Raw genomic sequence first — 26,408 nt, 5'->3', positions numbered from 1 at the left:
TCTACCAAATGGTATCCTACCGAGCTACACATAGCTTGGTCTTCTCTATTGACAACATCTCAATCCGATAAATGACTACCTTTAGATAGTTAGGTCCAGGCCCTAGCAACCCATCTCTGACTGGCCTAGTGTCTTCTTAACCTAAGACCGAGCTACACCAGCTCTTATCTCAATCCATTGCGCAACCTAACTTCCAAAGAAGGCTTTTCCTAGCTCGGCCCAATTTGTTTACAAATTACCCTCTCAATTATCAATACAACAATTTTAATCTATCTATACTATCTATTATAGTAAAGGAACATTTGAAACAAAATCCTTAAATTTATATATAAAATTTTATTTACGAGAGACAAAATATAAAAAAAAAATTAAATATAATTTTCGTATTTTTCATAAATAATATATTATTTTATCTCATGTATAGCATGGGTGATATGCTAGTTAGTTAGAATAAAAGAAAGTAACAATGAAATTAATGTTATAATATGTACTTAGCTTAAGTGGTCTAAGTTCTCTTATCTTAAACTCATGATGATCATGGGTTCAAATCCTGCCCACCTCTTTGTTTAATTTTTTATAAATAAAAAAAACTATTTATATAAAACACTGCCACATGGCATGAGGAGTGTAAGGTTTTATTACACTAATTGAGGCCTTCACTTAATAATAGTATAGATAGGGGTGTAAATTTGGCCTGGCCCGACCCATGTTGGGCCTTGCGGGCTCTCGTCAAAATTCAAGCAGGGCCAAGCTGGGCCACAGGTTAGAAAAGTAGTTGAGCCTTGCGGGCCAAGCTGAGCCTTGCGGGCTCTCGTCAAAATTCGGGCAAGGCCAAGCTGGGCCACAGGCCAAGCTGGACATGAGAAGAGTAAGGTTTTATTACACTAATTGAGGTCTTCACTTACTAATAGTATAGATAGGGGTGTAAATTTGGCCTGGCCCGACCCATGTTGGGCCTTGCGGGCTCTCGTCAAAATTCAGGCAGGGCCAAGCTGGGCCACAGGTCAGAAAAGTAGACCCAGTCCCAGGGCCTTGGGCGGGCCGGGTCGGTGGGCTTGGGCCTGGGTTCGGACTTGGGCTGGGCCAGAACATTTTTTTTTAAATATTTTTTCTATCAAAATTTTATTATTTTTCACTAAAAAAGACACTAGTTCTCGGGCGGGTCGGACTTCAAAATAATGGCCCAAGCCTAGGGTCTTGGGCTGGGCTCGGGCCCAAATGGGTTGGGCCCACTACGGGCCACAGGTAGGTTTCGGGCCGTCCATTGGCCGTTAGCCATTTTTACACTACTATATAGATAGAATATAGTTTTGTAATTTGGGATGATTTGTAATTTTTTGGTAGATGAATGGATGAGTGCGAGAGAAAACGTGATTGATTAATGTGAATGATGTAATAGAGGAGAGAGAAAGAAAATGATTAATTGATGTGTAGAATGTGAGAGAATGAGAGAGGAGATAGAAAAATTGATTAAAAATAATTTTTTATTTTGGGCGCCCAAAAATTGATTTGAGCATGAAACAAGCCCTAAGAAATGCATTTTCATTTTTTTTTTATTTTTATTTTTTTTATCAAGGCCCGGCCAAATAATCTCTGTCCAAAAGTTTTCAATTTTAAAAATTGAGAAAAATATTCTTTATCAACACGCCCAGAAAAGAATTTTATTCTTTGAGTAATGATACATAATAAATAAATAAAAAAAAGAAAAACCCTCCTTTTCTGAGGGATCAATAAATAAAAACTTCATATTCAGAGCTCAACAAAAAAATAATTATTCAAAATTATGGCGATCCCGGTTTTCCTCTCATTGTTTATTGTATTCCGGACTCGGTTCCGTGGGTGATTGTTGTTGTCTATATTACATTTCCGTCCTTTAACTCCTTGAAGTTGAGTTTAGAAATGTCTTGGGCGTGTTTCGAACAGATTGGGTGAGCTTTGGTCTCTATTCTTGTTGCCCAGATTTTTGATGATCCGCTCGAGCGGGTCCCTTTGCGCTCGAGCGGGGTTTGGATCCTTTCAGCATGTTGTGCATCTGCAAAAAATACTGCAGGTGTGTTTTTCATGCGCGAGCGGGTTTTCTTACGCTCGAGTGGGTATCCTTACGCTCGAGCGGGTGTTCGAAGTCTGTAAAAGTACTGAATGAGTGTATTCTACGCTCGAGCAGGTCCCTTTGTGCTCGATCGGGTAGTGCTTTAATACTGTGCCTTGGAGCTCGAGCTGGTATTTTGCGCTCGAGCGGGTTAAGTTTTTGTGTCTGACGCTCGAGCGTCCTATTCTACGCTCGAGCGGACCATGTGTATATATCAGATCGCGACTGTGCGATTTTAAATCACTTTTTCATCTCTTTTTACTTTCAAAACCCTAGATCCGACTCTCTCTCTCTCTCTCTCTCTCTCTCTACACATTCTCTCTCTCTAAGATTTCATCTACTTCTAGAGTGTTTCCACCCAAATCTCCTTGTAAGAAAGGTAAGGGTGGCGTGGGCTTCACTTTAATCCGAAAATCTTTGAGTTTGGAGCATTTTGAGTTTCATCATCTTCTCCATTTGGTCTCTCCACTTGAGGTAGGGATAACTACTCATATTTATGGTCTTTGACATTAACTTGTAGTTATTCTGATGTAATGTTGCAGTTGGGTAATTTTGGGGGTTAGGGTTTCAAAATCTATAAAGAGGGGTTTTGTTCTTTTGACTCACACATGTATATTTTGGGTCTTAAAATGAGTTTATTGATGTTTAATGAAAATATTTGAGCCTTTGGGTCAATGTTGAGAAAAAGGGGGGGAGGAAAGCCCTAATTTGTTGTTATGAATTAATTTGTACAATTAATTTGGAAAGTTATGAAAATATGAAATTGAGTTGGAAATAATGAAATTGAGGAGTTATGAGAATGAATGGTGGAATTGGATAAGTTAATCACTCACCTTTGGTAATATTGATAATTTATTTGTTGATGCATTTATTATCTATTTAGAAATAATTGCTTTGGGCTATCGGTGGAGGATAGTCTTGATTGTTGTAGACACTGTATATTGATTAGGGAAAACTGAAACTGATCAAACGTGTTATGTCATTGAATGTGACGGTTGGAATAATACAGCAAATATGTGTATTGATTGATCATTGTATGAGATAAAGTGCTTAAATACATTATATATGTATATTTGTTTAGGATGAGATAGGGGATGTACTCCAGTGTGTGCGAGGAGATAGAGGATGTACTCCACACACATATGTGTTCATATACTTTAACACATTGTTTATATATATTTGTTTGGAAGGAGATAGGGGATGAACTCCATATGTGTTCATATACTTTAACACATTTTTTATATATATTTGTTTGGGAGGAGATAGTGGATGTACTCCATATGTGTTCATATACTTTAACACATTGTTTATATATATATATATATATATATATGTTTGGGAGGAGATAGGGGATGTACTCCATATGATTTCATATACTTTAACACATTGTTTATATATATCTGTTTGGGAGGAGATAGGGGATGTACTCCATATGTGTTCACATACTCCAACACATTATTTATGTATCTTTATTTGCGAGAAGATGGGGAATGTACTCCATAGACAATTAAGTTGGCCGGAGTGTCCGGGGTAAAAGTCCCGCAACCTTATAAATTGAATTGCAGGAATGAAGTTGTCAATTGAGGTATTAATTACGTGAGAAGTAGTCTCATTTTGAATTGAGGGTAACGGAGGTGTTAATAAGTCGAGTGCTAGTCTCACTTAAATTGTTTGGGCTACATAATGAACCATATCTAGGAATTGAATTGGATAAATAAGGAGGTGGAAGGTAGCACGGATGTAATTGTTGTTGGGCTATGAGTAGGGTGTGAATTGGTTTACACGTGTTAATCATTTGTCGAATGATAATGTTTTAGTTATTCCTCATAATGGGTTTAGTATTTCTCTACTGGGCTTTGGCTCACCCTATTTGGGACACCATTTTCAGGTACAGGAGACGTGCCAAGTTCTAGAACTTTGCCTCAGAGGTTTTCGGAGTTGAATACTCTACTTGCTATTTGTTTTTTTTTTTTTTTGATTACATGTAAATGCAAGCTGAGGGCTTTACTTGTAAAAGAGTAAGAACTCTTCTTTTGTGTAACCAAGTAACAACTTGGAAAGATGTAAGCCCACAGGGCATTCTATTATTTTTGTAAACATTTGTAACTTATATGAAATACTCTTTTGTAATATTAACTCTGATGTATGTATGGAAATGTGATCTATCTATCATGTATATAGAACTGTTGGGTGTTGGGATTATGTATTATTTTGAGGGCGTTATAAAAAGTGATCCCAATATTAACACTTAGAATTTTAATTACAAGAATGACAAATTGCGACAGTGATTCCTGTATTTTAGTTCTTGTGCCATTTTGGTTATTATAATTTCAATTGACTCGATTTTGATTATGAATTTGTGATTTTGTTTCAATTTAATCCAATTGAATACAACTCTTAATATTGCTTTGTAAAAAATATGCATATAAGTGATATGTGTCATATTTTTTAGAGTAAAATTATAAATTTAATAACCTCATTGAGTTATTCCAACCAATTCAGTAATTATTTTCAATCAAAAACATTAACGATATTATCAATTGGATCAAATTAACACAAAATTTAAAATTAAGAGTCAAAATTGTATCAATTGAAAGTGTAAGGATCAGAATGACATCTGGGGCAAAATCTAAAGACCACCGGTGTAATTTACCCTTAGAAGAATTAAACATATAATTTTCATAAAATATTTCATAATATAAAAATTAATAAAAGTTATTTAAATATGAAAAAAACCTAATTTTCCTTAACCTCATGAAAGGTTGGGCACATCAATACAACTCCCCCAAACCTATCAAAAGAAACGGCAGGCAGCCTTTCGAGTTTGGTCGACAAACATTTTTTGAAAAATATATATATATATATATATATTTTATATTTTTTGGTATTTGAAACAATAGAAAACGAAAGTTAATAAAAAATATTTCTATGGTTAATAGAAAACAAGTCTATATGGATAGAAATATTTTTTTACTTTTAAATGGTAGAAAACGTTTTCCGGACTAAAATCTTATCAATACCTCTACACTACCACCGTCACCTCACCTCTACCACCACACCACGGTCACCACAGCCATAGCTACTGCTACCATCATTGTCGTCAATGCCCCACCACCATGCCACCATTTCTACCTCCACCTTTGTTTCATCACCATCACCACCACAACCACTAACTATAGAAACATTTTCTGAAAAAAAAAATCCTATAAAAAATATTTTTCGTCCAAACAAATGGAGCATAAGGTCACAACCTAATTAGTTTCATTTTCCTTAATTTTTAAACTTTAATCCATATTATTCCATTAATGCATTTAAAAAAAAATACAAATCAAAAAAATTAGAACTTGATGCATTTCATAATTTTTTTTTAAAAAATACTTCTTTTGTGTTATTAATTTTGAATGGCATTAACGTCAAGGATTAAAGTGTAACAAATCACATAATTTGAGAACAAAAATGGAACAATTAAAAATTGGGACAAAAATATAGTATAACGTATCCTTTGAAGATCATTAGTGTAGTTAACCTTTTTTTAATTACATCTTTTCTGAAAACATTGAAGTAGTTTGAATTAACAATTATAACATAGAGAACTACAAATAAACTCCCAAAGAAAGAAAGAGATACCCAAAATGACTGCAAGGCGAATAGGACCCTCACGTAGGTAAGAGGTATCGAACTCTTGACCTCTTAGTATAATGCAAGAGTTCTGGTCAATGGGCTAAATTCTGTTAAATGTCAAGTGCAGGACAAATGTTGCCCAATTTTAAACACCATATGGCTAGTTAAATTTGCTTTTGTTTTCTAAACTAGATTCCAAGCTAGTAGATTGTTTAATTTTTAATTTTCTTCTTTTGTCCTTTGATACACTTTGTTTGTATATATAAATTTAAGGAACAAGTAAGTAATTTTTTCTCCCTTTTCTCTAAATCAGATTGCAAGCAAGTAATTTGTTCTCTCCTCATTCTTTTCCTACACCAAAATGCAAGTAAGTAATTTATTCTCTTCTTTTGTCCTTTGACATGCATTGTTTTTGTATAAATATAAGGATTGGGAGGTAATATGGAGTACCATATCATCATTGATCTTCTTGCTTTCAAAGTCATCACAAGCTACAAAATAGAGGTACGAAAGAGTGCTTTTCTTTTCTTCTTTTTAAGAATATATATGTTTTCTTTTTAATTAGTTGGCATTGTCTAACTTCTATTTTTTAGTTTACATGTTAGCCACAATAAGAATTTAATATCATTGCAGGAGTCACCAAGTAAGATTCTAACTTCTTTAAAGTTAATCTTGATTCGTCCTACATTATTGTTATCTCTATATTCATAATGCCTTAACAATGTTGTTTATGAGAAATGTTTTTCGAGATTCAAATATTTCGCGAAATAATGTAGAAACACTTTATATGGTGGCTTCAAATGAAATTTTTTACTTGCGGGGGTTACTTGCAGATCTCTTATTGCGGTTCCCTGCGTTGCTGAGCCCGTTTAAGACCTCGTATTTGATTTTTCAACAGTTAAATACTCATATAATTAATATTGAGAAAAGATTGTTTCGTGTTAGTTGGCCCTTCCTATCTATTTTACTAATTGAATAATCTATCGATATATACTACATATTAAGTAAAATAAACTTTTCATCGGAAAATATTTTATGAGCTCCAAAGTATTAATCTAAATTTATTAAATTTTTAAATTTTAAGAAATGCACACGGCATAGAAATTTTGGCCATCAACCATATCTATAATTTTGGAATTCAAAAATCTTAATATATAAAGTCAAAAAAGAAATTCAGAGTATTGGTTAGGACTTTGTGATGATTTATTATGGTTGTTATATATATATTTATTTATTATTTATCTATGAAAGTTAGTGGTTACTGTGGTTTTTTATTTTTATTTTTTATATTGTAGTTGCTATTTGGGTTATGACTAAAAAAGTCTTTGGTTATGACGCAAGTAGCATTTGATTATGACTCATTTTGATGTTGGCTATGATTTATTATAGTGTTAATTATGACTCATTAGGGTATTAGTTATGACTAATTTTGATTTCTTTAGTTTTGACTGAAAGCGGTTGGGTTAAGACACTTTGTACTATCGAGACCATAAATTATTATAACTTGCATATGGTGCACAATAAGGAAAAAAGAAGAAAAAGAAGAAGAGGTGTGTTGTAGAAATTTTTGAATGTTCATTCTCTATTATAATGTGTTAGCACGATATATATATATATATATATAATAATTTATATGAAAAATGATATACAAGTCCACTTTTTATGATGTGTAAGTGAGATGATTGGTTGATAATAGAGAAGATATAAGAGACAATGTTACTTTAGATATTCTAATTAAGTGTTACATTATTGAATTTAAAAAGTGGGTTTAATTTTTTAAATTGGATAACAATGTTCAATTCATATTTATCCATCTATGTTTACTTATAGTAACTTAATTTTCTCTCCATGTGGATGAAGAAGAGAAGGGTGTGATGAATCTGATTCCAACATCGTGGAAGATACTATGGGATGTGTGGGATGTTCGGATGTTGGTTCTACTTAGTCTCGCTTTACAAATCATTCTTTTCGTCTTTGGCAAAAGCAGAAAGAATATATGGTCACAATGGATTAATGTGATTGTCAGGTTGCCCTACATAATGGCCGATTGGGTGGCAATTGTTGTAACGCCCTCAAAATAAACCCATAATTATACATTCAAGACATCCATAAACTTAAGAGAATAAAGCATAATTCTATTTATCAGAGTATTCATTACAAAAATATTACATGTTGACATCAAAAGTAAATGTCTTACGGGCTTACAACTTTCCAAGCCAACACTTGGTTACAAAAAGAGGGCACTAACTCAAAACACAAAATAAGCCCTTGGCTTGATTACATGTAATACACAAAATAACCACAAAAAGGAAGCCTTCAGCTTCTACAACCTCTCAAGCTACATCCTTGGAGGCGGCATATCACTTGTACTTGAAAATGATGTCCCATATAGGGTGAGCCAACGCCCAGTAGAGATATGCTAAACATAATATGAACAATAGCTAAAACATTAGCATTTGATAAATGTTTAACTCATACAAACCAACGTACAACACAATCCAATTCCATGACAGATATGCCCATATTTCATTCCACTTTCCTTTGCTTATCAAATTTTCAATTCATAACATGGCTCAGAACCTGGCCAACAATTTATTAAGGCTACAACTCATATTAAAGCACTTCCTTTTTAAATAAGATAACAACTCATATCAAAACACTTCCATACTTCACAATAGATACACATATTTGCTGTATCAATGTCATATTAAAACACTTCCATACTTCACAATAGATACACATATTTGCTGTATCAATGGAGTCCATCCCCAATCTCCTCCCATATAATATCCGGTTTAGGAGTCCATCCCCTATCTCCTCCCAAACCGTCGAGTACATCCCCTATCTCCTCCCACACAATATAATGTATATAAACACTTATCATATACAATGATCAATCAATACACGTATTCAATGTATTATTCCAACCGTCATATTCAATGACATATTCAATGTGATTAGTTTCAGTTTTCCCTAATCAACATACAGTGTCTACAACAATCAAGACTATCCTCCACCAATAACCCAAAGCAATTATTTCTAAATAGATAATGAATGCATCAATAGATAAATTATCAATATTTCCAAAGGTGAGTGATTAACTTACCCAACTCCACCATTCATTCTCATAACTCCTCAATTTCATCATTTCCAACTCAATTTCATATTTTCATAACTTTCCAAATTAATTATACAAATTAATTCATAACAACAAATTAGGGCTTTCCTCCCCCTTTTCTTAACATTGACCCAAAGGCCCAAATATTTTCATTGAACATCAATAACCTCATTTTAAGACCCAAAATATACATGTATGAGTCAAAAGAACAAAACCCCTCTTTATATATTTTGAAACCCTAACCCCCAAAATTACCCAACTTCAACATTACATCAAAATGACTACAAGTTTATGTCAAAGACCATAAATATGAGTAGTTATCCCTATGTCAAATGGAGAGACCAAATGGAGAAGATGAAGGATTTCGAAGGTGCTCCAAACCCAATAATTTTTGGATCAAAATGAAGAGCAAGCCAAACCCCACACTTTATATAAAGGGACCAAGGTAGAAGATCACTTGATCTAGATGATTTTGTAGAGAGAAGTTGAAGTCTAGAGTGAGAGGCTCTCAAGTTTGGGTTTTGAAAAGTAAGAGAGAGAGAGCGAAAGTTGAAAAAGTGATCGAAAAAGTGATTTCACGGATTGATATACAAAAAGGTATGCTCGAGCGTGGAACGCCCCGCTCGAGCGTCAGACACAGACTTACGCTCGAGCATCAAAAGCGCCGCTCGAGCGCCGGATGCACACTTCCAGAAATTTTGCAGTCGATGGTCCCCGCTCGAGCGTGAAAGTGGACGCTGGAGTATCCGATGACCTGTAGAACAAAATACTGGGAGATGAATAATCACGCTCGAGTGTCAAAATGCCCGCTCGAGCGTCAAAAGCCCCGCTCGAGCGTGGAGGCCAAAATCTGGGCATCAACTTTTGGTTTCTAAACACAACCAACCTGTTCCCAACCTGCCCAACACAACCCAAGTGTCACGACCCAAACCCTCCCCTATGGGTTTAGCACCGTAACCGGCCTGTAATCTGAGATTACTGAAGGCCTGCTTAACAGTAGAACAGTAAAACAGAGTACAGGGGCATGGCGGAAGCCAAAACAGTAAATAAACAATATCCAATGAGCTGTGACAGTCTGTATGCCAAAAAAACAATCATACATATGTATATATATACAGTACAGAACAGTATGTACAAGATTTACAGTTATTCAGGACAGGAACTTAATCCTTAATGGAACAGTACAGAACAAAACATTCAGTCTATACAGTCGACAAAACAGTTACAGAGACAGACGGGGGAAAAAATAAAACACCTCTAAGCCAAAGCTTGACAGGCTCAAAACCTCGCAGTGAGGCACAGTGGTTGGCTTGACAAAAAGGGGAGCCTAATCCACGCTCCTACCTCCGGTCTGGTGCCAGAACACCTACATATATATATGAGCAGTGAGCTAAAACCCAGTGAATAACACAATGCGTAAAGAGATTAAGAATGAATGTCCATACAGTAATGAAAACAGTTCCTTGATTCAGTAATTCAGTCATTCATTCATATGTGGTACATCCACTAGCATAACAGAACAGTAAACAGTAGGTCTTAATAGACCGAACAGTAAATGATGGCCATCAATCAGTAAACAGTAGTGGTTCCAACAAGGGAACCGACAGAGATCTCTGTAACAGTAATAGTAAACAGTAGTTGCTAAGGATGCCCCAATACAGTTCAGAATATAGGACATACATTCATTCAATTAACAGTATCAGTTCAGAAAGCAGTACAGTTCAATTGTTTAGAAGATAATCATTTTGAACATATCTTTACACAGTTGTTACTCACAGAGTTCTGGGCTACAGTAAAGCTAGAGCGCGTCCCCAGTCGCCAACCCTACACAGTTTACAGATTGAACACACACTAAGCTACACAGTTGGGAAAGATAATAACTTAATCCCTAATTTGCCTCGGTGTGTTCTACATTTATATCCTCATTAAGATGTCTTAAACTAGGCCTAAGAATGCCTAGGATGAGATGAGGATGCAAAGATGCACGTTGAAAGCATTTTCAGAAAACAGGGGTCCTGCTCGAGCGGACATGCAGACAAAGGTTTCCGCTCGAGCGCAGACCTGGACGCTCGAGCGTACTTCAAAACAGTCAAAAGTGCGGGATAGGCGAAAATCACGCTCGATTGGGCGCTCGACACCCGCTCGAGCATGAGACACAATGTCCCGCTTGAGCGTCAATTATTCCGCTCGAGCGGACATCAAAACAATACAAAGTACTGGGAGCACGAATTTCACGCTCTAGCGCCAGTCACCCTGCTCGAGCATGAGTTCAAAATCTGGAATTCTCAGATTTGAACCTCAAGCTCAAATTCAACTTTTAAAACATAAACTTCGATCCTCATGGGCTAATTTGCTAGAAAACACATCAAAACTCATAGTTTAACATGATTCAAAGCTCAATTGTAAAATCAATGCCCCAAAGGAAGATCAATTAAACTCAATTTCAAACAATACTTCAAGAACATGATGAATGTGTAACATGCAAGACTTTAAACCACTTTAAAGCTTTAAAAGCTAGCTCAATTGAGCCAATTCTTTCAAAAACAAGATGAAATCATGAACTTTAACATAAACATGAACATGCATGCAAGATTTCCATGGAATCAAACCTCCAAACTCAACAATGCACACATGCATGCATGAAATGAGCGTCCAATCAACATTATAAGCCATATCTTGGCTCCAATCTTCAAAAATCCTCTAAATCATGCAAGAAATACTTCAATTCACGACTAAGAAGGTAAGAGCTCTACCTTATGTCTTCAATTACGAGAATATAAGCTCAAGTTTGCAAATTACTCTTCAATTCCTCAACTTCTACCAAATTTCCAAGCCAATTAGAGATGAAATCACACTCTCTCCTAACTCTCTCTCTCTAGTTCGGTTGAGCTCAACAAAATGGCTGATGAAATGTGTTTTGATACAAAGGAATGAGTCTCAAAAGTGCTAAGCTAGTGGCCCACTAGTGGTGGCAAAATGGTGAATAAACCAACTCATGCAATTTAGCTTATTTTAATCTAATTTAATCATACTAAATCACATTTTAGATAAATATGCCATAAAATCGCATAATTTCTAAGGATCATAGAACATTAATTAATTTCAATTCGGCCGCCGATAAGGCCTTCAATTTGCAGTTTAAACATAAATACACAAACAGATAATCAAACAGGCAACAGATAGATATACAATTAAACAGATGTACTCAATCAATTCAGTTCCAGGTTTCAGTCAGTCAGTTCAGCATTTCAATCAGTTCAATTACTTTTCATAATCAGTCTCAGTTTAGCAGTGATCGGTAGTTTATTAGTAAACAGTGGTGAGGGTTGTTACAGTCTCCCCTCCTTAAAAAGAGTTTAGTCCTCTAAACTCGAGTTACCTTCGTTTTGGAAGAAAACAGGATTCAGTGGAAACAGTTCAGGATATCTTTTAGCCATGTCATCTTCCCTTTCCCAAGTGGCATACACACCACCATGGTTTTGCCAGTCGACTTTCACTAACGGGATCTCTTTGTTTCTTAACTTCTTGATCTGTCTGTTTACAATCTGAATAGGCCATTCCTCGTAAGTGTAGTCATCACTCAGCACTACACGAGTAGGCTCTATCACGTGGAAAGGATCCCAGAGGTAATCCCTCAACATAGAAATATGGAAGACGTTATGTATATGCTCAATTTCAGGAGGAAGCGCAACTTGATACGCCACCGGATTGATTTTCTCAATAATCTCATACGGTCCGACATACCTTGGCGCCAACTTGCCTTTGACTCCAAAACGAGTCTGGCCTTTCATCGGTGTCACTTTGACAAACACGTGATCACCCACTTCGTACTCTCTGTCTCGCCTTCTGACATTAGCATAACTTTTATGTCTGCTCTGTGCAGTTTTCAGTCTCTGTTGTATCAATTTCACTTTCTTAATCATTTCATATACAATCTCGGGCCCAAGCAAAGGCCCATCTCCAACTTCTGCCCAGCAAATCGGAGATCTACATTTTCTGCCATACAATGCCTCGAAAGGCGCCATACCAATACTTGAATGATAGCTGTTGTTATAGGTGAATTCAGCTAAGGGCAAATGGCTTTCCCAGTTTCCCTGAAAATCAAGGACACACATTCTCAATAAATCCTCCAGAGTCTGGATGGTCCTTTCTGACTGACCATCTGTCTGAGGGTGATAGGCACTACTCAGTCTCAATTCAGTACCCAATGCAGTCTGTAAGCTTTGCCAAAATCTCGATGTAAACTTCGAATCCCTGTCAGAAACAATGGACACAGGCATGCCATGCAGTCTAACAATTTCATCAATATAGAGTATAGCCAATTTGCCCGCATTATAAATTGTCTTAACAGGTAAGAAGTGAGCAGATTTAGTCAGTCTATCAACAATAACCCAAATCGAGTCCATACCTTTACTGGAGCGAGGCAATCCCACAATAAAATCCATGGTGATATGTTCCCATTTCCACTCCGGTATGGGTAAGGGCTGCAATAAGCCTGCGGGTCGTTGATGTTTGGCTTTAACTTGTTGGCAATGAAGACATTTCGATACAAAATCAGCAATTTCTTTCTTCATTCCCGGCCACCAGAAATTCAGTTTCAGGTCTTGGTACATTTTCTTATTCCCCAGATGGATGGAAAATTTTGAATTGTGGCCTTCTTGCAAAACTCTTCTTTTCAGTTCAGTATCATTTGGTACACACAGTCTTTCTTGAAATTTCAGTACATTATTTTCATATTTGAAACCCGATCTTGGTTTAGTTTCCCTTTCTTCGATGATCTTCTTCAAGAAGTCATCCGATTGTTGTTTCTCTTTAATTTCTTCAATCAGTGCCGGTTGAGCAGAAATAGCAGCCAAGGTTCCACCTTGTTCTCGGGAAACGATTTCAATTTCAGATTTTTCAAGGTCACAAAGCAATTCTTTCTGCCCGGTGAGCAAACAGGCTAAATTTCCAATCGATTTCTGGCTCAGTGCATCGGCAACGGTGTTGGCTCTTCCCAGATGGTACAAAATCTGTAGGTCATAGTCTTTAATCAGTTCTAGCCATCTCCGTTGTCTCATGTTCAGTTCTTTCTGAGTGAAGAAGTATTTCAGACTCTTGTGATCTGTATACACCTCACATGTCGCCCCATAAAGGTAGTGACGCTAGATTTTTAAGGCAAATACTACTGCAGCAAGTTCCAGTTCATGGGTTGGGTAATTCTTTTCATGCGGTCTCAGTTGTCGGGAAACATAAGCAATAACTCTCCCATTCTGCATTAAAACACATCCCAAACCCTTATGAGAAGCATCACTAAATACAGTATAACCATCCGTACCTGAAGGTAGGGTAAGAACCGGTGCAGTCACAAGTCGAGTTTTCAACTCATGAAAAGCAGATTCCCTTTGGTCAGTCCAGTCAAATGATATCCCCTTTTGAGTTAACTGAGTCAACGGTAAGGCAATTTTGGAGAAATCTTTGACAAATATTCTGTAATACCCGGCTAGTCCTAAAAAGCTTCGGACTTCTGTTACATTTGTTGGTCTAGGCCAGTTTACTACAGCTTCAATTTTCTGCGGATCAACAGAAATTCCATCTTTGCTAACAACGTGCCCCAAAAACATAACATGATCAAGCCAAAATTCACATTTAGACAGTTTAGCATAAAGTTTCTATTCTCTTAGGGTCTGTAGGGCAAGTCTCAGATGATGTTCATGTTCTTCTACACTTTTGGAGTAAATCAGTATGTCATCAATATGAATACTACAATAAAGTCATCAAGGTATGGTTTAAAGATTCTGTTCATGAGGTCCATAAATGCAGCAGGTGCATTGGTAACTCCGAAAGGCATAACTAAAAATTCGTAATGTCCATACCTCGTTCGAAAAGCAATTTTGTCAATGTCTTCTGGTTTAACTTTCAACTGATGGTATCCTGATCTGAGGTCGATCTTAGAGAACACTTGAGCACCCTGTAACTGATCAAATAAGTTATCAATACGTGGCAATGGGTATTTATTTTTCACAGTTACCTTGTTCAGTTCACGGTAGTCAATACACAGTCTCTGTGAGCCGTCTTTCTTCTTCACAAATAAAACAGGAGCGCCCCATGGTGAAGTGCTAGGCCTGATGAACTTCTTATCTAACAGTTCTTGTAGTTGCATTTTCAATTCTTTCAGTTCAGTTGGAGCCATTTGGTAAGGAGCTTTAGATACTGGCTGCATTCCCGGAATCACATCAACGGTAAATTCAATCTCCCTGTCAATCAAATCCCCTGGCAGATTATCTGGAAAAACATCTGGGAATTCTCTGACTATAGGAATACTGTTCACATTAGCACTATCATCAGTAGATACAGTCAATACAGAACACAGATATCCTTTACACCCCTTTCAAATCAATTTAACAGCTTTCACAGATGAAATCAAATATGGTGGAGGTACTACTCCAACCCCATTAAACACAAATTCGGGTAAACCCGGTGGACGGAAAACTACTTGTTTCGTTACACAGTCTATGGTAGCATGGTATTTCGTTAACCAGTCTATTCCCAATATTATATCAAAATGATCAATGTTCAGGGGCAGTAAGTTAATAAACAAATGTGCATTTCCAACAATAATTTCACAAGCAGGGTACATATATGCACAAGTCATGGATCCCCCAACGGGTGATGATACAGCTAACATATAATTCATGGGTTCTAATGGTCCATTCAGTTTTCGCGAAAAAGCATGCGGCACATATGAATGCGTAGACCCCGAATTAATCAGTACATAAGCATTTTGAGTACAAATAGAGAGAATACCTGACACAATGGTCTCGGTATTCTGCACGTCTCTCGGTACTAGGGCGAACACTCGGCCCTGCCTCATGGGCTCTTTCCCGGTAGCTTTGGGGTTCGGTTTTGGTGCAACAGTTGATGCTGCCATGCTTGGTGCAGCTTTACTATTGGCTTGTGGAGCAGAGGGGCTGTCTTTAACCATGTGGCCCACCTTGCCACACCTGTAACAGGCTCCAGATATTTTGTAACAAACCCCTTTGTGCTTCTTGCCGCACTCAGAACAGGGTGGTATGGAACCGCTCCCCTGACTGGGGCTAGTTGTTGACCCCGCATTCTGTCTCTTGTTCAATGGGTTATGCTTGCCTTTCTTGAATTTAAAACCCTGCCTTTTACCACGCCATTCAGACGCTGGTGTTTCAGTTTTCAGTGCCCCGATGTTCGATTCAGCCATCAAGGCTCGGTGAAGAACATTTACATAGTTCGGTAGCTTCAAAACATTAATTCTGTCGAGTATTGCAACATTAAGGCCGCCTTCAAACTTTCTGGCCTTCTTATAGTCAGTGTCAACCATATGTGGTTCATATCTAGCAAGCTCGGTGAACTTCGTTTCATATTCAGCAACGAACATTGTGCCCTGTCTCAGCTGTTCAAATTCAATTACTTTTCTATCCCTAACACACTGAGGGAAGTACTTTTCAAAGGAGGCTCCTTTGAATTGAGCCCAAGTCATAACAGTGTTGTCATCACGGATAAGCATCCACCACCTTCTAGCCTCTTCTTGCAGAGTAAAGGTGGCCAATAGCACATTATGTGCTTCGGAGCACAGAAAAACCTCAAACAATTTCTCTGTCTCGAGAACCCATGCTTCAGCTTTTAACGGTTCAAGGCCTCCCTGGAAGGATGGCGGTTTCATTTTGCTGAACTTATGGGTGAGAGCAATTATCTCCCCATCATTAACATTCACATTCTGCTCCGGCTGTACCAGAGGAGGAGGTGGGGGCTGTTAATTCTGTTGTTAATCTAGTCTTTCAGTTATTAGTTCCATCATTCTTTCCAGTCTTGCCATTCTTGGCTCAGTGGATGAGGATTCAGATTCATTTGTAGTGCTCACATTATCCATTTCACTATAGGCAGTTATAACAGTTATCAACATAGGCAGTCATTTGTTTAAACAGATTAACACATTAGCATATATTCAGTCATGTCATAACCACACACTTATCATGCTCATGTGATGCCCTAATTACTTTTTTAGGTCACCCTATAGCTCATTTGGACACGTGTGTGCGGTATAACTCGTGGTTAAGTATCGCTCTGATACCACTCTGTCACGACCCAAACCCGCCCCTATGGGTTTAGCACCGTAGCCGGCTAGTAATTTGAGATTACCGAAGGCCTGCTTAACAGTAGAACAGTAAAACAGAGTACAGGGGCATGACGGAAGCCAAAACAGTAAATAAACAATGTCCAATGAGCTGTGACAGTCTGTATGCCAAAAAGACTTTCATACATATGTATATATATACAGTACAGAACAGTATGTACAACATTTACAGTTATTCAGGACAGGGACTTAATCCTTAATGGAACAGTACAGAACAAAACATTCAGTCTATACAGTCGACAAAACAGTTACAGAGACAGACGGGGGCAAAAATAAAACACCCCTAAGCCAAAGCTTGACAGGCTCAGAACCTTGCACTGAGGCACAGTGGTTGGCTTGACAAAAAGGGGAGCCTAATCCACGCTCCTAGCTCCGGTCTGGTGCCTGAACACCTACATATATATATGAGCAGTGAGCTAAAGCCCAGTGAATAACACAATGCGTAAAGAGGTTAAGAATGAATGTCCTTACAGTAATGAAAACAGTTCCTTGATTTAATAATTCAGTCATATGTGGTACATCCACTAGCATAACAGTATAGTAAACAATAGGTCTTAAAAGACCGAACAGTAAATGATGGCCATCAATCAGTAAACAGCAGTGGTTCCAACAAGGGAATCGACAGAGATCTCTGTAACAGTAACAGTAAACAGTAGTTGCTAAGGATGCCACAATACAGTTCAGAATATAGGACATACATTCATTCAATTAACAGTATCAGTTCAGAAAGCAGTACAGTTCAATTGTTTAGAAGATAATCATTTTGAACATATCTTTACACAGTTGTTACTCATAGAGTTCTGGGTTACAGTAAAGCTAGAGTGCGTCCCCAGTCGCCCACCCTACATAGTTTACAGATTGAACACACACTGAGCTACACAGTTGGGAAATATAATAACTTAATCCCTAATTTTCCTCGGTGTGTTCTACATTTATATCCTCATTAAGATGTCTTAAACTAGGCCTAAGAATTCCTAGGATGAGATGAGGATGCAAAGATGCACGTTAAAAGCATTTTCAGAAAACAGGGGTCCTGCTCGAGCATAAGTTAATCTGCTGGAGCGTACTTCAAAACAGTCAAAAGTGCTGGATAGACGAAAATCACGCTCGATTGGGCGCTCGACACCCGCTCGAGCATGAGACACAATGTCCTGCTCGAGCGCCAATTATTCCGCTCGAGCGGACATCAAAATAGTGCAAAGTACTGGGAGCACGAATTTCACGCTCGAGCGCCAGTCACCCCGATCGAGCGTGAGTTCAAAATCTGGAATTCCCAGATTTGAACCTCAAGCTCAAATTCAACTTTTAAAACATAAACTTCGATCCTCTTGGGCTAATTTGCTGGAAAACACATCAAAACTCATAGTTTAACATGATTCAAAGCTCAATTGTAAAATCAATGCCCCAAAGGAAGATCAATTAAACTCAATTTCAAACAATACTTCAAGAACATGATGAATGTATAACATGCAAGACTTTAAACCACTTTAAAGCTTTAAAAGCTAGCTCAATTGAGCCAATTCTTTAAAAAAACAAGATGAAATCATGAACTTTAACATAAACATGAACATGCATGCAAGATTTCCATGGAATCAAACCTCCAAACTCAACAATGCACACATGCATGCATGAAATGAGCGTTCAATCAACATTATAAGCCATATCTTGGCTCCAATCTTCAAAAATCCTCTAAATCATGCAAGAAATACTTCAATTCACGACTAAGAAGGTAAGAGCTCTACCTTATGTCTTCAATTATGGGAATATAAGCTCAAGTTTGCAAATTACTCTTCAATTCCTCCACTTCTACCAAATTTCCAAGCCAATTAGAGATGAAATCACACTCTCTCCTAACTCTCTCTCTCTAGTTCGGTTGAGCTCAACAAAATGGCTGATGAAATGTGTTTTGATATAAAGGAATGAGTCTCAAAAGTGCTAAGCTAGTGGCCCACTAGTGGTGGCAAAATGGTGAATAAACCAGCTCATGCAATTTAGCTTATTTTAATCTAATTTAATCATACTAAATCACTTTTCAGATAAATATGCCATAAAATCGCATAATTTCTAAGGATCATAGAACATTAATTAATTTCAGATTCAGTCGCCGATAAGGCCTTCAATTTGCAGTTTAAACATAAATACACAAATAGATAATCAAACAGGCAACAGATAGACATACAATTAAACAGATGTACTCAATCAATTCAGTTCCAGGTTTCAGTCAGTCAGTTCATCATTTTAATCAGTTCAATTACTTTTCATAATCAGTCTCAGTTTAGCAGTGATCGGTAGTTTATCGGTAAACAGTGGTGAGGGTTGTTATACCAAGACTCAAACACAAAAGAGTAAAGGATAGAAATGAGAATAACACAACGATCAACATCCACGGAACCGAGTTCAGAATACAATTAAACAATGAAGGAAAAATCGGGATCGCTATAACCTCCCCCCTTAAAGAATTTCATCCCCGAAATTAGATAAATAAGTTTCAAAAATATGATTTCTCAGTTCTTAACAATATTACCATTCAATATTTCACAACCTGGCCCACTACCGGTCATCCCGTCTCTTTTCAAGAGGCAAATTACAACATATGTTTACAAAATGCATTATTAACATGCATTCCTTTTAAATTTATCAATTTCAACACATATTCCACAATTCAATTACATATTCAATGCCAATCAATATATTTGCATTTCTGAAACAGAATTAACATATGCAATGTTAAAATAAACTTCCATTTCTGAACCATATTCGATGGCTATAACATTTCCACAATCTAAAACATATACAATGTTTTCAAAATTCAACAACATAACAAAGTTTTCAACACATGGTTAAACATCATCAAACAAGTCCGGATATTTCTCACAGACCTTCAACTCACGTTCCCAGGTGGCTTTCTCCACCCCGTGATGTTTCCACAGAACTTTTGCCAAGGGTATCGTCTTGCCTCGCAAGACTTGTTCCCGCCTATCCAAGACCTGCATCGGTCTCTCCTCATACGAGGCATCCTCACCAACCTCCAATACATGCTACGGATCCGGCTCGTACTTCCGAAGCATACTAACATGAAACACATCATGTACCCCGGACAACTGTGGCGGTAAAGCTAAACGGTAAGCAACCTCCCCAATCCTCTCAAGGATCTCAAAGGGACCAATAAACCGAGGGGACAACTTCCCACTCTTCCCAAACCTCATCAGACCCCACCTAGGTGATACTTTCAGGAAGACATGATCACCCACCTCAAATACTAAAGGCCTCCTCCTTCGGTCGGCATAACTCTTTTGGCAACCTTGGGCTGTAATAACCCTCCTACGGATAAGCTCAACTTTCTCCGTCGTTTCCCTCACCAACTCCGGGCCCAACAAAGGTGCATCACCCACCTCGGCCCAACACACCGGAGACCTACAAAGTCGGCCATACAAGGCCTCAAACGGTGCCATACCGATACTCGACTGCAAACTGTTGTTGTAGGCAAACTCCACCAAGGGCAAGTGCCTCTCCCACGACCCACTAAAGTCAAGGACACAACCTCGAAGCATATCCTCAAGGATCTGTATAGTATGCTCGAACTGCCCGTCAGTCGGAGGGTGATAAGTCGTGCTAAAGGTCAATCTAGTACCCAAGGCACTCTGCAAACTCTGCCACAACCTAGCAGTAAAACGTGGATCTCTATCAGAGACGATCGACACTGAGACCCCGTGTAACCTCACTATGTCCCGAACATACAAGTCGGCAAGATGATCTACCGAATCTCTCATGCGCATAGGGATAAAGTGCGCTGACTTAGTCAACCGGTGTACAACCACCCAAATAGCATCACTACCCCGCTGAGTCCTCGGAAGACCTAAAACGAAGTCCATAGTGACATGCTCCCACTTCCACTCGGCAATAGGCAAGGGTTGCAACAAACCCGCTGGCCTCTGATGTTCGGCTTTCACTTGCTGACAAGTAAGGCACTTAGACACAAAAATTGCCACATCTTTCTTCATACCCCGCCACCAAAACTGGCGACCCAAATCACAATACATCGTAGTGCCTCCCGGATGCATCGCAAGGTGTGAATGGTGAAACTCTCAGAGTACCTCCTCTCGGCAAGATTTCGGCACAAACAAACGCTCTCGGTATCTCACACTCAGGTCGGGATACACAGTTAAACCCTTCTCAACCTTTCCACTGGAGATCTTCTCCCAGAGGGATTCTACCTCATGGTCACCTCTCTGCGCCTCTAACACTTGACTCACAAGTGCAGGCTGCGCAACAATAGAAAACAAGGCCGCAGACTCAACAGATTCACCCAGAAGCAAATCAGACTCGCCATGTGCACTGAACATTTCCCACTCCCAGATGGCTATACAAGCTACATCACTAATGGATTTTCTGCTAAGGGCATCGGCCACAACATTGGCCTTTCCCAGGTGATAGTGCAACTCAAACTCATAATCCTCAATGTACTCCATCCACCTCCTCTGCCTCAAATTCAAGTCTTTCTGTGTAAACAGATACTTCAGACTCTTATGATCCGAGAACACCTCGAATCTTTGACTATAAAGGTAGTGCCTCCAAATCTTCAAGGCAAAAATCACAGCTGCTAACTTTAGGTCATGTGTAGGGTAATTCCTCTCGTGTATTTTCAACTGCTGCGAGCCATAGGCTACTACTTTCCCCTTTTGCATCAGCACATAACCCAAATCCTCTCGTGAAGCATCACAATAAATAGCATAACCCAAGCCGCTATCCGGAATAATCAAAACCGGAGCGGTGGTAAGTATAACTTTCAACTCTTGGAACAACTTTTCACAAGTCTCACTCCATACAAATTTGACCCCTTTCCGCGTCAATCTAGTTAACGGCGAAGCTAGTCTGGAGAAATCCTTCACAAACCGGCGGTAATACCCAGCTAATCCCAGAAAACTGCGGATTTTAAAAACACTCTTAGGCTGTGCCCAATCTTGCGCTGCCTCAATCTTGGATGTATCAACAGACACCCCTTCCCCAGAGACTACATGGCCTAAGAATTTAACCTCCCTTAGCCAGAACTCACACTTGCCAAACTTAGCATAGAGCTTATGGGCTCTAAGAAACTCAAGCACCACTCTCAAGTGTTCCTCGTGCTCCTCTTCAGAAGGTGAATAAACCAGAATGTCGTCCACAAAAACGACCACAAAACGATCTAAGAATTCCCGGAAGATCCAGTTCATCAAATCCATAAACACTGCCGGTGCATTGGTGAGCCCGAAAGGCATCACCAGAAACTCATAGTGGCCATACCGCGTACGGAATGCCGCCTTCGGGATATCCTCCTCCCTGACCCTCCACTAATGGTAACCCGATCTCAAGTCTATCTTAGAGAAACAACGGGAACCTTTCAATTGGTCAAACAGATCATCTATACGAGGCATAGGGTACTTGTTCTTAACTGTGGCCCAATTCAATTTCCGATAATCAATGCAAAGTCTCAAAGCACCATCTCTCTTTTTAGCAAAGAGGGCCGGTGCTCCCCACGGCGAAGTACTAGGGCGGATAAAGCCCTTATCTAGCAACTCCTGGAGTTGAATCTTCAACTCACTCAACTCGGCTAGGGCAAAACGATAAGGTACCATGGAAATCGGTGCCGTGCCGGGCACTAAATCAATAGACCTCTCGATGTGGTGGCAAACTAATAAGATCCTCGGGAAAGACGTCTGAGTACTCACAAACCACTCTTGGCAATACAGTTTAGGTCTCATCACACTCACTACTCATAAAGCTAGCAAGAAGACCACTAAGCTCACTCCGCCCTCGCGGATCATACACTGGTGGCAATACTCTACCAACCCGATCCCCTAAGAAATGAAAACAATCCCCGCTCAAGGTACATATGGTAACCCTCTGGCGGTAGCAATCAATAACAGCCCGGTATGATGATAGCCAGTCCATACCCAAAATCACATCAAAACCCGACAACTACAAAAGAAAATGGAAGCCGGCGGTCGGCGACCTCTATATCACACTCTCTACACCCCTGCTTCAAAATCAATTCACCCCCAACAGGTGATACAACACAAATAGGAGATGCTAACTGCGCCAAGTCCAACCCCAAAATAGATGCAAATGCAGCAAATATAAAGGAATGGGATGTACCTGTATCAATCAACACATTGGCAACCGAGTTGCAAAACAAAAAGGTACCTCTCACAACAGAAGGAACCGGTACAAGATCCTGCGCGGTAACAGCATACACGCGTGTAGACACCCCATTTTTGACCGACTTTGAGACTCAAACGTCACCAGTTGAGCGCTCGGTGATATTGCATTTTGTGCTCGTTCAGAAGTTTCAGAGTCGCGGCCGTGAGCCCTGCCTCCAGATTTCCGAACCCTCTTCTGTGCCTTGCCTCAGTTTGCGAACCAGACTCGGTTTTCTCTATTTCTTTTCCTGAGGGGAGGGAGAGGTCCCGTAGACCATCTCTCAGTGGCCGTGGGCTACATTTTGTGGCTGTAGGTCATTTTGCCCATTTCGGAGCCCGGTTCCCGATTTTTCGGAGCCGTCAGGCCGTGTGCCTCGGTTCGGGACTGCTTAACCATCTCCGTTTGCCCCGATTTTTGGCATGCATCTTATTTACTCCCTTTTGAGGGACACTGAGGTCTGAGAGACCCACTTCGTGGTCGAATGCCACTTTCGGTGCTTAACAGGCAGTTTTCGGGGCCCCGAACTGCGCGTTCTGGCCCCCGAACATTCGTTTTGAATCGGTTTTCGTTCATTTTTGGCAGGTACCTCTGTTTCATCACCAGGAAGGCCGTAGAAGGGTGGGAGGCCAGCAATTGTTTCAGCAACCAGTTATATTCCTCCGGCGCCCTCCGACGCCCGTTTTTCTCACTTCCAAGCCAATGTTGAACAACCTTGGGCCATTTTCTTGAACTTTTAACCACATATTTGTGTTGTACACATATGGGAGGACACTAAAAGTTGGTGGCCGGCCAGTAATTCCACCTGACCCTTTTGAACCCTCCTTAAAAATGGCTTGTTCTCTCTCCTGTTTTACAGTTGACAATTTTGAACCACAGGGTTGTGTTGAGGGCACCTGGGCGGACACCTATCTGTGGTGGCCGGCCATTAAATCCTCTTGACCCTTTTGACCCTTGGCCGGCCGGCCATGGGAGGTAGCCGGCCGGCCACCTGCAGCTCCAAAAACTGGCCGGCCATGACCCTTGCAGTGTGTACATTATAGCTGTATATCTGTTTTCCCCCAAAAAAGCCTATATCCGGGGGACAGCTTTTGGGGGAAAACTTGGTCCTTTTCCCCCACTCTTTCCCTCCATTCTCTCCCTCTCCTTGGTCCATATAACTGGCCTCCAGCATTGGTCCAAGGGTTGGGAAAATTTGCCTTGAAGCTTGCATATACACATCTCTCTCTATCTCTATATTTCCAAGCTCAAACCTTCAAACCCTACACCATTTACACTACACCACCAAGCCCTACCCTTCCATCCTCCATTCCAGAAGTTTGAGGGTGTTCTCCAAGGCCTAGGGGTGCTTCAAACTCAAGCCAAGAGTTGCTAAAGACTTGTCTTCAAGGGTAAGTTCTATTTCTCCTCTTTTGAGCTTATTTTTGCATCATTTCTTAGCCATACATGCTTGCTGTTTTGAGCTCCGGCCCTAACTGAAAGTGGCATTTTTTTGAGCTCCTTTTCACTTTTTTTTAAGGTCCTCTCACTGTTTGAGGTCCCCATCTTGCACTTGCTTCAATACCCTCTTTATATGCCATAATCTTGCATAGTATTTTTGGCCTATGTGTGATCTGTTTTGGAGCATGATGTAAATTGTAGATAGGCTTATTTTGAGCCCCTATTCAACATTGAAGAAGGGATCATCACTGTTTGGGACCTCCATGTGCCACTTGCCATTATACCTTTATTTTGGGTCCATTTTTGCATGATTTATTAGCCTATTGTGCTTCTATTTTTGGGCGATTTTCAGAACTTAAAACAGTCTTATTTTGACCCCCTCTTCATGTTTCATTAAGGGTCTTTCATGGTTTGAGGCATATTTTATATACTTTGTGTTATATCTCTCTTTTTTACCATATTTTGCATGATATTTTTGGCTTGTATGCATACTGTTTTGGGTCCGGCCATCAAATGTAAAATGCATTATTTTGGCCCCTCTTCAATGTTATTAAAGGGCCCCTTTGTGTTTAAGGCCAGCAACCACCACTTGCTTCTTTGGCCACCTTTTGGCCCATTTCTTGCATGAGAATTTAGCCATACTTGTGTTTGTTTCTGGGCTCTTTTCAGAACTGTAAAAGATCATATTTTGGGTCCCTCTTCAACTTTGTTGAAGGGCCCTAATCTGTTTGGGGACAGAATCTGTGAGTTGTTTCTTTACCTCACATTTAGGGCCATTTTTGCATGCTAGGTTTGCCCTGTTTCTGTTTGCTGTTTGGCCATGATTTGAACTTTAAAAATGCTTATTTTGGGGCTTCCTTGCTTCTGTTTTTTCATTCCATGTACCAATTATGCATGCTTTATATAGCTGTAAGCCATTTCGTGTGCCTAGTTTTGCATTTTGGGAGAAATTCCATGCATCGGGTGTCATTTTGCCTTGTTTCAGGGCTGTTTTACCCCTCATTTTGCTACTGATTTTTGCATGTTTGCATATCATATTCCATGTCTTTGCCATGTCTCATTAGAGTGGCATTTCGGTGCCTGAGGGTCGGTTCTCGGTTTGCGTGCACGCGTGCACGTATTTCGAGTCGTCTTGTTTTCATCTGATGGCCTCCTATGTGAGTGTGGCTGAGGCTCTCTCATGTTGGTGTAAGCCCATTATTGCATTGCGTATGTCATTTCATCCATAGCATTGTGTATGCTCGGTTGTATATTACCTCGTACAGCGTGTATGCCATTCCATGACATTGTGTATGTTAGGATTATATCTTAGTTGCATTTCATGCATGTCATGCATATTGCATCGTGTTTGGGATAGGAGTTAGCTCGGGCACGGGAAACGAGGTACGTTTCGTACTCCAAGTGATGGAACGTGTCTCAATTCCCTAGTCGCCGACACTCCGGATCACCCATGATGGAGTTAGGTCTTGTTGTGTTTTCATGTGCATTCATTTCATATTAAATTGTGCAATTCGACTCCTCGGCCATCATGCCTCGATATGCGTGATTGGTGGCACGAGGATCGAGGCATGCATACATTTGTGAAAATACATTGCTATGCCCCTTTCCTGCTCTCTGTTGCAGCAAATCAAGAATCAGCGGTCTTCCGAGGCTCGGCACGCATTTCAAGAACAAGTGCAAACAGAGGCTAATTGGGGCATCGTCATGGATTTCCGCGCAAGGCAGCCTAAACGTACATCATTCATCAGAAGCAAGGCAGTCCCTGGCTTGCATGCCAGTTTTACAGCTTTCTTAGTTAATTTATAAATTAATTAGGAATT

At 39.5% G+C, this 26,408-nt stretch overlaps 1 long non-coding RNA gene across 1 annotated transcript; it reads left to right on the top strand.

Annotated features, from left to right (window-relative positions):
* The first annotated feature begins 6,141 nt into the window (after positions 1-6,141).
* On the top strand, positions 6,142-7,852 carry LOC145823317 (uncharacterized). The gene is made up of 2 exons (XR_014365608.1): positions 6,142-6,214; positions 7,571-7,852. It is a non-coding gene; the product is annotated as an uncharacterized LOC145823317 (long non-coding RNA).
* The last annotated feature ends 18,556 nt before the right edge of the window (positions 7,853-26,408 follow it).

The sequence above is a fragment of the Camellia sinensis genome, chromosome 4 (genome assembly GCF_055761805.1).
Source record: "Camellia sinensis isolate YWXY chromosome 4, ASM5576180v1, whole genome shotgun sequence".
NCBI lineage: Eukaryota > Viridiplantae > Streptophyta > Magnoliopsida > Ericales > Theaceae > Camellia > Camellia sinensis.
This window is presented reverse-complemented; position numbering and strand designations above follow the sequence as displayed.